At 44.5% G+C, this 12,584-nt stretch overlaps 1 protein-coding gene across 6 annotated transcripts in view; it reads right to left on the bottom strand.

Annotated features, from left to right (window-relative positions):
- LOC138480915 (acrosomal protein KIAA1210-like) overlaps positions 1–12,584 on the bottom strand; it is a 1,033,315-nt gene that overhangs the window by 734,087 nt on the left and 286,644 nt on the right. The window contains exon 1 of one of the 6 annotated variants that reach the window (XM_069612716.1): positions 1,320–1,501. The exons of 2 other annotated variants lie outside the window; for them this stretch is intronic. The gene's annotated coding sequence lies outside the window, so the exon portion shown is untranslated. 3 more of the 6 variants (XM_069612719.1, XM_069612717.1, XM_069612718.1) reach the window with 3 other exon arrangements.

Here is a 12,584-nt window from a genome sequence, read left to right as displayed (position 1 = left end):
CAAAAAATAAAGCCCACCAAAATATGCTTTTTCCCGCATCGGGTTATTTAGCTAATTCTCGGGGGCAGTGGAAGAACAAAACGCGCATGCTCAGTGCAAATGCATTCACCTATTAAAGCATCGCTCTTGTTTTTTTCCCCGAAAACAGCCAGCCATATAAAAATATTGGCTGCCCGAGTGGATACTGTCTCTATTCACAACACGCCACAATGGAAAGTTTCAAAATTCAATTCCATGTCACGTTGGTTCAAGAATTGCTATGGGTGTGTGTTTAAACCGTTAGTAGCTATCGATTTCGTCGACTTTACATCATGAAAGTGCATTCATCGTCTTTAAATGCAAACAAATATGAATACAAATTGAAACGCACATAAGTATGATCGAGAACCCGGATGCAGCAAATCGGCCGTTGCTACATGTATGCTGCATGCAAGTAAGTGTCAAACAAAACTTTGGGTGAATTATCGCTTATCGCTTCATCCATATAACTCACATCCCAAAAAAAAAAAAAAAGCTTATGGTCCAGTCTGCTTTACCAGTAACGGAATTCCTCCTACGCATAAAGCTCCGCGTGTCCTTTCTTGCACAGTGCCCGCAAGCAGGGCCCACGCGTTAGTCCCGGGGCTCTTGCAGCCGTGTAGGGCGCGCTGGTAACTCCAGTGGAACACGGTATGATTCAATGCCCTCCTATAACAGTCACTGGAAAGTCTAGCCGTGTTCCATCTTCCAAGCTGAGTCCCGGGATATCTAAACAAGAGCCCTATACAAAGCACCCAAAGGCAAGTCATGGAAAGAAACACAGCAAGCTATTCCAAGAACACCATACTTCAGTTTGCTCCTGAAGGTGTAACCGCTGCCGAGCCGCATGCACTGTGACATTATTCTACAAATTATTCTGCGCCGTCTGAAGGCATTAAATACCGTAACAGCGCACTGCTGACTTTCAGGCCACTGCTTATTTCCTGATCTGGGCAGCAGACTCGTTTCCTGCATCACTTGAAAGAGCTCTTCCACAGACTACATTTTAATTTGCTAGCTCTTCCCAGCCAGCCCACATCTCCCTGCAAGAGAGACTCGCCTGCGGCAGGAAAACTTCACATCCCACATGCAAGCTCCTGCTTTCCAGCTCTTCGCATTCCCGGTTCATTTCTTTCTCTTCCCTTCTCTTCTGCCCCCTTTAAGCTCTTTCACAAGCCATTAAATGCTGCTTCCCTTAACCATTTTAGGACCAAAAGAAACGGGTTACTACCTTCTCCGCACGTGCCAGACAGCAACAATTGAACACGCGTTGTGCCCGCGAATGTAATCCCGCCTCTTACCTCTGCAGAGCTCCCGAATTCTTAGCAAAGGTCTCCAGACAGCATATACATATTTCTTTTTAGGGAATGAGTCTTTTGCACAATAGCCCCATTAGGCCGCCGCCGGCATCACAGTCTTCCAGTGTGTGCTCTCCTAATGGAAAGCAGCTGGGCTGCTGCTGCTGGCTTGTTTTCTGAAATGTAACAGGAGGAAATGCCGTCGGTTCAGCCAGTCAGGTCCAGCCTGCAGTTATGAGAGAAACTTGAAGCAGGGCAGGGGGATAGCATTCGTACGTTGAAATCAAGAAATTTGGGGAAATCCAAACACGCCTTATTAAAGGTAAACCATGTCCCGCAAAACCACTGAAAACGGGCATCTTCGAACGTGTGTCGTCTCAGGGCAGAGTATTATGGAGAATATGTATTTTCTTCACCAAACTGTATTCTGCGTGAATTTCAAACATCCATGTATTGCCACCACAAGAACCTATGCCTACTCTGAACTGCACTTTTAACAGAGCACATTGAGGCCCCGTTTTAAATGTGCAGGTAAATCCGGCGGGGAGTATCGGCACGCCGGAATGTTCGTCATTTTCTGGATGCAGTCGTAAAAAGCATTCGATGGAATACGGGTGGATCCTGAAGTTCGGGGACTTTTTAAATCCCGCTACCCCAAGGGAACATACTCCTTGCTCTCCATCAAGGACGCTCCAGCAGTGGCCTTGTGCAAAGGCATGGCTGCCACCACCACAATACATCCTTAAGTATTATATTGTCTTTTTTATGCTTGTAAAAAGCAGGAAGATATCCATAGGGATTCAAAATTCTGCCCACATTAAAAATCCAATGCAGGCTCCAATGCAGCCGGTTTACCCTCAAGGAGTGGGGAATCACGCATTTAATATTTCCCAACCTAGGCCTCTGTCTGGGGAAACAGTATGAAAAAGGAAGAGATCTGAGAAAAGGGGTATTTTGGGCTCACAGCACAAAAAATTCTGGACTCGCTTAAAGTGAAAAAGGTTGTCTTAATGTGACAGGCCACAGCCTACAAATGCACGCTTATCTGGCTCCCTGCCCCCACAGACTTAAGATCAACTAATCACCAAAACAATGAAACCATTCATGACTTCCTGCCCCTTGCTCCCTCCCCTCCCCCTCAATCCCTCTCAACCTTCATTCCCACATTCTCCCCCATTTTCTCCCCGAGGCCACGCCCATCCTTCAATACCTCTTCCCCCTCTTTGTGCCCCCCGGGATAGCCTGTTCATGTAAACAGCGCCAACCCCCTCCTTTACCACGCTACTACCACACACCAGAAAAACCCTCCCCTCAGGTGTTCCTTCTGCCGCCCCATCCCTTCTAACTCCACCCCTTTATGATATCTTCCACCGCCAACCTATCACCAATTAAAAAGAACTAGTTCCCCATAAGTGACAAATGAACTCCATCCTTCTGAAACAAATGAAGCCTCCTATTTGATCTCCAGAGACGTGAGAGCGCGAAAGCCCCGAAACCTGCAGAACTTCAACATCTTCCTGTTAATCTTCTTCCTCCTCCGTTCAACTGCCCCCTCCTTCACAGCTCCCCTCAATACCCTCCTTGGCATCAACTCGGTCCAAACCAAAAAAAACCCAGGCCATATCTCCCTCAACCAACTAAGGTCCCTCGTCTTCAACAGTGCCACACCAGTCTCCCTAACCATATCGTTCTCCCCCGCATTTTACACCAGAGCTGCTGGCACCCCATGAAGCTCCCTCATACCCGTCAGCATAGGCAACACTTGGTCCCACCTGAACCCCCCCCCCCAACCCCAGACCATCTCAACCACACCACATAACTACACCCTAACTGGGTACCAAAACCCCTTTTTGCCACATTGTTCCCTCCCCATTTCCCTATGGAGTGTCTGCATATCCATATCTGAGGCAGTTCACCACTCCGACGAGCCAAATCAAAAAATAAAAAGGCAAATGAGCCTCCCTCTGATGATCGCCCAGCCCTTTGTTCCCTTTTCCCAGATCTCTGATGTACCCCTTATCTTTTGCCGATCTACAGCGCTCCACGCTCTTCACCTTCTCTTCAGACAACCCCAGACTGTTCCCTTCGGATAGCCGCCTGATCCTGAACAAATGAGTCCCGAAAACCTCTGCCTTCTTGCCCACCGCCAACAGAGCCCTCCTCATCACCCCCAAAAGCTGAGCAGCTGTCAGCCCTCCCCGTTCTCATGCTGAAAAACCAAACCCTCCCTGCATTTATACCCTACCACCATAGTGGTCCCGCTCTGACCAGACACAACTGCCTACTACCCCTATCCAAATCCACCCAAGAACCCCTGCCCAACTAATCCATCTTTGATTTACACATTTTGATAACCACGCTGTCCTCTGACAGGCAGACATTCCTACACATCAGACCTCCATCCCCTGGCCCCCTCAGTACCAACTCTGACACCCGCAATGCCCCAAAAAACAAACACATAACACACACCGAGAACATGTCACTTTCCCACGGCGACCAGCATATGCCCTAAAACCTGGGACAACCTACTACTAACAGGACTGCTGACATTGGCCTCCTGCCGACCTTTCCCTTCCCCTTTTCCCTTGGCCATCCTACCAAGATCATACGTGCTATTCCCCCCCCCCCCTTCACTCACCCACTAGGCTGAAAACCCCAGAACCACTTTCCATAAAAAAGCCCAGCGAGAAGCAACCCCCCCACCAGATAACTTGTGGTAGTGCTTTATTTACAGCACCCCTAATAACTATAAACACTTTCTTCCCCTTTTTTAAAATATGCAGCTCTACAACTTTCTTACGACCGTTCCCCTTATAACCCGACAGCAACACCCTACCATTGTGCCTAAGACCCAACCGACAACACCTACTAGACAGGGCAGGAGCAGCGACTGGACGTGCGAAACGCCACCAACAGTCACCTTCTCCCGAACCTTCCAGCCCCCTTTTGAAACCTCCAAGAAAAGGCGGCACTCTGTCGCCAGCCAGCTTGCTGGCCTGTGCAGCACCCCAAAACACCACGGTTGGGGGCAGAGAACACTTGCACGTACCCTTCTCAGGCCCACCCTTCTCTATGTTTTCTTACCAATCTGTGACCATTTTCTTTATTTTTACACAGTGAACATTTTAACTGGTTTATAGAAACTAGTATCAGAAAGTGTGAGGGGCAGGGTCACGTGATATGGTAAAGCAAGCTAAGGCAGGTTATGACAAGGCATAGAATTTTGGCCAGATCAGATTGGGCTCAATAAAATAGTTATTTAATTACGTTTTGCTGCAATTAACATAGGCCTTGCCCTAAACCTAAATCAACATCAAAACTGTTAATCCTAATAATTGCACTCACCTGTATAATTGTGTAAATAAACAATTTACCCAATGAAATTAACAAAAATAAAAAGTTGAGTACAAGATATAGCATAATTAATCCTGAATGACACAAATTATCATGTGCCTATCCTAGCCGACGCGCGTTTCGACCTTGGTCCTTTCCAAGGCTGAAATTCGGCATAGACCATTCCACAATGCTTGCTCAAGCATGCTGAAAGGCAATCCTGGCGGGATGATCCCGAAAAAGGACATCCATCTCCTCAAGATCAAAATGCTAACAAAGCAACAATCCCAATCATTCTAAGGGTTGATACTATTAATGAAACAAGCTAATAACCTGGCCAATATAATTCATAAACGACAAAAGGAAGCACCTTGTTGAATTAGGAACTTAGTTCATTTGTTGTACATTGGGAATTGTGGAATGTTCCATGACAAATTTCAGCCTTGAACAGGACCACGGTCGAAACACAGGTCGGCTAGAATAGGCAAATGATAATTTTTTCACACATGTTAATCTCGCTTGGTAGCATAGGCTTCTCTTCTGCTTGATATCTTCACAGCTCTATTGTATCTCTCAACAATGTAGGCCTCTCAATTCATGCCTTGGGCTTTTCCAAGAGCCCTTAACAGCTTCCGCGTTTATCTGCACCAATACAGGTCAGAATCTTCTTCTCATTATGGTTGGGAAAGTTAAATCAAATGGAAACTACCGGGAGTCTTTGTCACTTGTTTTCTCTGCAACCTCTATTCCATATGGGTGACTCTTTCCAGTACTTCACCTCCTCCCACTCTGTTCGACAACTCCTCTGCTTAAGCTCAATTTTCCAACATTTTGTGCGTCTCTCTGTTTCTCTGTAGGCATATTTTTGGCTTCCCACCTACACTTCAAATTGAGGGGACGACTAGTAGTCCAATCCTTTATTCCCACTTTGCAGATTACTGCCCATCCACCCTAAACATCGTATTGGCAAACTGATCTGCCATCTTGGTTTATCTTCCCTCACATTGAAACAAGACCGCTCACATATATTTCTCCATACATCTTTCATCTCAATGGCCTAATTTCATAAACATCAATTGGGGAAAAAAAAAAAAGAGTTCACCATGCAATCATGATAAGGTAGTGTCACAAATTGTCTCATGACATACCAACTCTCAAAGGATGGTTCAAGGATTTAATTATTTTTAATAATGGCCATCCCTCTCTCGTCTAGAATGTACAGCACCCTCTTTAACCCAGGAGACCCTACTGTCCAGGTTAGTACATACTGATTGTTTCCCCCTACTATCTAATCGCTAGTTAGCTGATAGTGATGATCTAAAGGCGACTGCTTCATCCATCTAAACTTCCTGTGGGGCTTCTTAGGATAGTCCTACACTAGTGTTAATGTTCCTTCTAAAAGATGGATGGATCTAGGGTAGTGTTTTTCAGACAGTCACTGCAACTGTCTCCTTCCTCTCACAGCCTGAAGCTCCTTTCCATGTCTCTTCCCATCCTCCTCGCACTACTCCCCTCTCTCCAACTCCAGCCACCTTCTCTTCCTCCTCTTACTATCTACTCCTCTGTTCCTCTGATGTTAATCTCCCCTACTCTATCGCTCTGCCCTTTCCAAATCACTACCACTCTACACCACCCCTCCACATTACTGCTCCTCCCTCTTTTCCACACTACTACTCCACCTTCCACACAGTCCCCCTCCTTTACTCTCCCAATCAATCATTTTCCACTCACTCTCTACACTCCCTCAAACCCACACTCCTACCTTGCACATACATTCACCACACAGTACCACTTGCTCTCAACAGCAAATACCTCACCTTGTTTTCAAAACGCCTCTACGCTCCAGTCCATTATCCTTCCTCCTGCTGGCCTCTTGGTCCGCCACCACCTGAATAAACCACCCCTTTACCTTTCCTGTTATACATTCTCTACTTTTTCCATTGGTTTTATAGGCCTGATCATCTGATTCCGTTTTACCCACCCGGGAGATGTTCGAAGGGTCAGCGTTAACAAAAAAAGGGGCTAAGCCCCACCCCTTTTCCTCACACAGAGCCACTGTGCTGCAGCAATGGCAGCCTGCACTAGTGAAGGTCCTAGTTCGTAGTTGGATGCCGAATTGCAGCAAATTCCCAGGTAGGTATCGAGAAAGAAATTGAAAAAAGGCATAGTGCAATCTCGCAATCTTACAGACTGTAAGGCGAACAACTAAGAGCTGCTCCACCGCATCCCATCACCAAGAGAAGAATACTCAGAATACCAATGTCCTCATTTTGATTGAAGTCAAATGGCACAAAAAACACTGTCACACAAGCATGCTGTATGTTATCCACAACTGGACCATTTTCATTCTGGCTGTGTGCATTGGGCAGGATGCAGGCTGAGCTGCACATAACATTGGATAAACATACAAAGAGAAAGATGGTGCAGAGTGTGGAGCTGGGTGTAGTCAGATGTGGATGCAGACATTGCTACAGAGCGGAACTACTGCCCACGTTGACTAGTACCCATGAGGACCTTTTTGCTTTTGCACTGGACCTATACAAATTGTCTCGTGGAACATGGGACGGAGGGTGGAGCTGAGTGTAGTTAGCTATAGTCGACCAAAGTTGGCAAGTCGGCTGGCTATTTCAAATCATTTCTGCTGTTCGTAGCTGGCAGCTGGCAATGCATCTCGCACTGGAGGACTGATCTACATCCAGGGGTGTAGCAATGGGGATATGTGGGGTGGCATGTTGGTGAATAATTGGGGGTATGTTGGTGAATAATAAGAACGTAGCGGGAGGAAGTATTGGAAGATGTAATGCGGGCCAAGAGCCCTTGAAGCTGAAACTGGTAAATTGTTCCTAATTGGAGACAGCTCGTTATTAGAGGGGATGGAGGGATATGAGGGGGTCCAAAACAGGGGGTCTCAATCAAACTCCACGTATAAAGTGTAGCTGGTTACAGATGATACACTGTACATTAACAATTGCACTGAGAAGCATTCTATGATGGAAAGAGGTTGGATCTCCTCTAAATGCCACAGAGTGGTCTAAGATCTTTGAAGCTACCGCCTTCTCTTATCTACCTTCTTCCACAACCTGGGACTCCCAAAACAAATTCCTAATCTACATACTTCAACTGAAGAATCTTCTTCTCCATTATTTGCCTTAAACTTTGTCCTCAACTCCTTTGTGAAACTATGAGAATATAAACCAGAACATCCAGAACTCAAAGGTCATACTTGATACAATCTCAGCTAAACATACATTTTGGAAGGATATATTTATGCTAAAACTAACGGCTAATATGCTTCGGGAAACAATAATAAACATGGAGACATTGGAATCTTCTTTTCAGCTAAACAGCACAGTCAACCCACTGTGCAACTTTGAACCACAGAACATGCTGTGTGACAATGCACTGGAGGTTTATAAACCAGTGTTTATATCTCAAAAATAAATAAAAAGAATCCTCCCAAATCTAAAAATAAAGACTCATGTAAATGTCTCAAAGCTGAAGCAATCATTGCTACAAAAACATGTGTCGGCTCCATTTGAATATAACTCTTCCAGTTTGAATCACAATATTCAAACTAATGGCGTTCTTTCTAGGTGTCAAACAGCTTCTAAAAAGAAGAAGGCCTGTAAAGTATTGTAAGGAAGGCATTGTATCAAAGTAAGAGACAATTGATCACAGTTCAGGGGTGTTTATTAAACTGTAAGAATGGGTGAGATAAATGCCTAATCTAAACCTAAATCTAACATGGGAGCAAGCTACGACCATCAAATCAAAATAAGGTAGTCCTAGAGGTGTCTTGTCAAAATAAAAGGGCCTATACTAAAAGAAAAAAACGATTAGAAATCCTTACTGCTATGCTACAAAATAGTGTGGGACAATGTTCATAAGAAAAGAGTGTTCACAAAAATGAAGAGTCAGGATGGTATACCGAGGTCTCCCTTCACCAAGGTTTTAGCACTGGACAAGGCAGACATCTTGAGCACAGCACACAACTGGGCTTTCCCAGCATGAGGCTATTGTTCTCAGTGATATCAGGATCCGCAGTGGTTAGGTCTCTTTACTGAAAGTCTCTTGCCTCCGAGGGCCTGATGTGTTCAAAATATCCAAACTAAATGTTCCACTGAGTATGTACGTTGGGTGATAACTTTCCACCGCTGGGTCCCACTCTTCAGGGCTTGGATCCTTCTCTAATGTTAGTCTGGTTCACTACGGCTCTTTACTCAAAAGATTTCCCCCGTTGTAGTCACAAGACTCAATGTCTTTTTATACAATCTTTCACTGTGTCCTGCCTCAACAAGGTTCACGCTTGCCAACGCAGTGTTCACAGCGTTACAGTTTCCCCACCCCGCCTTGCAGGTATCCCTCTGTCGGGTTCACATTTGTCTTAGCTTTTCCACTTTACTTAAGTTTGGATTTTAGCCCCCAGTCAGGCTCTCCTTTGCAGCCCCCAGTCAGGCTTTCCTGTTGGTTGTGGGTTAAACACTTTTGACCGTACAAGGGGTTTTATTCAACCCTTGTATGACCACTTTGACCTCTTAGGACATGCCCTCCTATGGCCCTCTGGTACTTGTAGTTTATCAAAAAGTGGAGCAAGCAGAGTCTTTCCATTGAGCACCCACGTGGTGCCGGACCTCTCTGCAGCTGGCCTTCCCTCTGCTTTTAACAGTTCTGTTACACACAGTCTTTGTTCTTTAATTCATCTTATGTTGCTATTTGCAACCTTCATTCAACACAGTCCGTTTTAGTATCGGTTCTCCCTCTGACTCATCGGCTGTGATGAATCGCTTGGCGTTTATTGTCTCTGGAGTCAAGGACGATACCACTGTTGCGAATGTCTCTCCATGCTTTGGTTATCAGTGTAGGAGGGCTCTGTGCACCTCTGACATCTGCTACAACACATGCTGGCTGTTATTCCAGGTCTTCTGATTCCATTCACAGAGGCTTCGTTGGTCGGGGTCGAAAAGGGCAAGGGCACTTCTCCTTGTCCTTCGATTCTGGCCGCCTTTCTCCTCCTCTTGAACTGCCATCCTGGAATAGCCGACTTGTTGTGCGGTCTGCCTTGCTTGTAGTGTGCTCTTGTGCGCCACCTTTTATCTCTGTGGGGAAGAGAAAGGGCAGTAAGGTGTGTCTAGTTATCGGCAATTGCCTGACTTTGCCTGACCCTTGTGTTGAGACATGTCCGGTAAACGGCTCTGGTGTCAGTCTGTTTTCGATCTCATAATGCAAAAGTGTTTGCGTCAGAAAAAAGGGGGGGGTAGAGTTCCTAAATACCCTGCTGGGAAGGATGGAGAAAAGTTGTCATAAGGAAGGGGGTTTCCGCGTCCCACCCGGTGTCCCACTTCCACTCCCCGAGGACCCCTCCATCCAGGTGATCCTCCTGCACTGGTGGAACTGGATCCAATGCGATGGCCGTGTCCTGGTCACCTGGATGACAGGTCCCCGGGGACTAGCAAGTGAGACACTTTAAGGTTTCTCACAATATCAACTACCAGTAAGAATCCAGCAGAAGGGAAAAAGTAGATAATGCACTTTTTGAAGCCCACGACTTCTATTCCTCGTCAGGAAGTTTCCGATTTCAACATAAGCATTTTAACTGAACATTCTATCGAGGATAACAAGATCTTAGAAAGTAATTTTGATAATGTGGATAGCATCCACGGTGGTATCCTTGGTTGCAGCAGCTCCCGACGCTTATATGCTACCCCTAAATTTTGAATCTTCCTCTAAAACTACTGATTAGTCGATTGTTACACCAGCTCTCAATGCTACCAGGTCTAATAGTGTTCCAGGGAAATTATATAATTACTAGCAAGAGATTTGTTTTGCTGAAAGCCACAGACACTCCCATATTTTAACGAATTTCCCATCTACCCTGTATTCTATTACCCACTCAATCATCTACCTCCAACAAACATGGATAGTGGATATCCCACTCGTTGATGGCTTTAATGTTTACCACATACCTGCACAAAAGGGTACAACCGGTAGAACCCATGCTGGTCTAATTTGTGTAATAAGGAACAATATATGTGTGATAGCAGAGACTTGGAAAAACACCTCCAATGAGGTCATGGCCATTACATTGAGTTGGTTTGAGTGTAGATTTAATACAAAAGTATACTGTCTGCTAGTGCATGTCTACTGGAACCCTAAAAAGTTATCTGCATGTTTATGTCTTTTCTTGCAGATTTTTTAGAGGAATGGTATTTAACAAACTCGGGTCACGTGATTGTTTTGGGAGATTTTGACTGTGAACGCTTAACTTGTTTCTATTTCTATCCACCTGCTTCTGTCACGTTACAACTGGCTAGGTCCCGTGGTCGTTCTATTCAGGATATGATGGAGTTGTGGGATTTTTCCCCCTTTTGAATGGCTGCGTTTTGGGTGATACTCCGCCTCATTACACCTAGCATAACTACAAATTGCATTTAACAATAGATTATATTTTTGTTTCCAACTCTCTATTTAGTAAGCGTTATAATTTGGAGGTGCTGGAAAAAAAGGAAAGTGACCATTGCCTTCAGCAACTAACTACCGATATTATAATAACTCTGGAAGCTACAGGAAACATACGTTTTTTGTAGAGGTTAATATGGAGACCTTCATATACTAGATAGCTGAATGTGCATCTGAACGAAATTCTGGCCAAAAGGTGAAAACGCAGAAAAGGTAAAAGACATACTTTATTTTTCTATGTATTGTCAAAGGCTTTTGAGAGGTATGCTTATTGATATATACCTCTTACTCTTAGTAGTCCATGGAAAGTTCATAACAATTTCTTTAATTTATCAATATTTTGGTGGAAAAAAAAGAACAGATATAAAATAAGACAACTATTCTATTATGACCCCGAACAATATAGACAGAATGTTACATACCTAAAGCGGACCTACAAAAACTGTTTAAAATCCCATAAATCTCTTCTAGCACATTGAGATGCAGACACCATGCTAACAACTCTAGCAAATAAGGATGTTTGGTCCTTTTGGCCACTAATCAAAAAATCACCAACTATGCAAATTCTTAAAATGTCAGAAGTCAGGTGGACCACTGAGAGCCTTTATGACTCGATGTCTAGATACTGGAATAAATTGCCATTCAATATCGAAGGTGACTGGCTTTTAGATATTATTGAGAGGCCACACTCAACACTGAGTATCTTCATTCCTGCCCCAATAAAGGTGACACACAACAAACTGTTTAATGGATTCTTTGTCAGCGCTAGTTCAGAGTCATATCATGCCACTTGGATCCCTCTCCCTGTGCCACCAATGAGCCAAGAACCAGGCTGGTGTATAGAAAGTATTTTTATATTTATTGGAATTACAGGTAGTGGAGATCGCACTAAAACGACACACGCTACTGTGGCTCGCAATGAAAGTTCTTTTTAAACAAGTAAATCACACAAATTTGTTGGGAAAACTGAAATCACAATACTTTATAAATATACAAATTTCAATGCAAGGAATAATCAACACTGGTCAATGAACAAAATCAATTTACATATGCAGTGCTGTGCGATTTTGATTTACCTGCATGCTTAAAAAGGCTAGCAAGTTTGGTTTACAATGTTGGATACATGAAGTCTCACTTTTGCAAGCACTTCTCCTCCCACCCCCAAAAACTGACGCTTCAATTACATGCAGCACCCTTCTATTCAAAGGCCAGGTCTAGGGAATGGGTAAAGGTTTAGAAGTTTGTTTTGGAGTGGGGACAGTATTAGAGGTTTGTTTTTCAGACCCCCCCCCCCCCACACTTGAAGGCCTGTGTTGGGCCAATTGGACAAGAAAAATGGGGATGATTTAGGAATTTGGGATTTTTAGAACGCCCTCCACTTAAAGTCCTTTGTTGGGGAAGTTGGCAGTTTAGGGATTGTTTTAGTTTAGGGACACGGACACCGCATTTCCTTAAAGAAGTTGGGGTCAACAGAACAAA

The sequence above is a fragment of the Ambystoma mexicanum genome, chromosome 5p, assembly GCF_040938575.1.
Source record: "Ambystoma mexicanum isolate Mex_15411 chromosome 5p, UKY_AmexF1_1, whole genome shotgun sequence".
In the NCBI taxonomy this organism is placed as follows: Eukaryota; Metazoa; Chordata; class Amphibia; order Caudata; family Ambystomatidae; genus Ambystoma; species Ambystoma mexicanum.
This window is presented reverse-complemented; position numbering and strand designations above follow the sequence as displayed.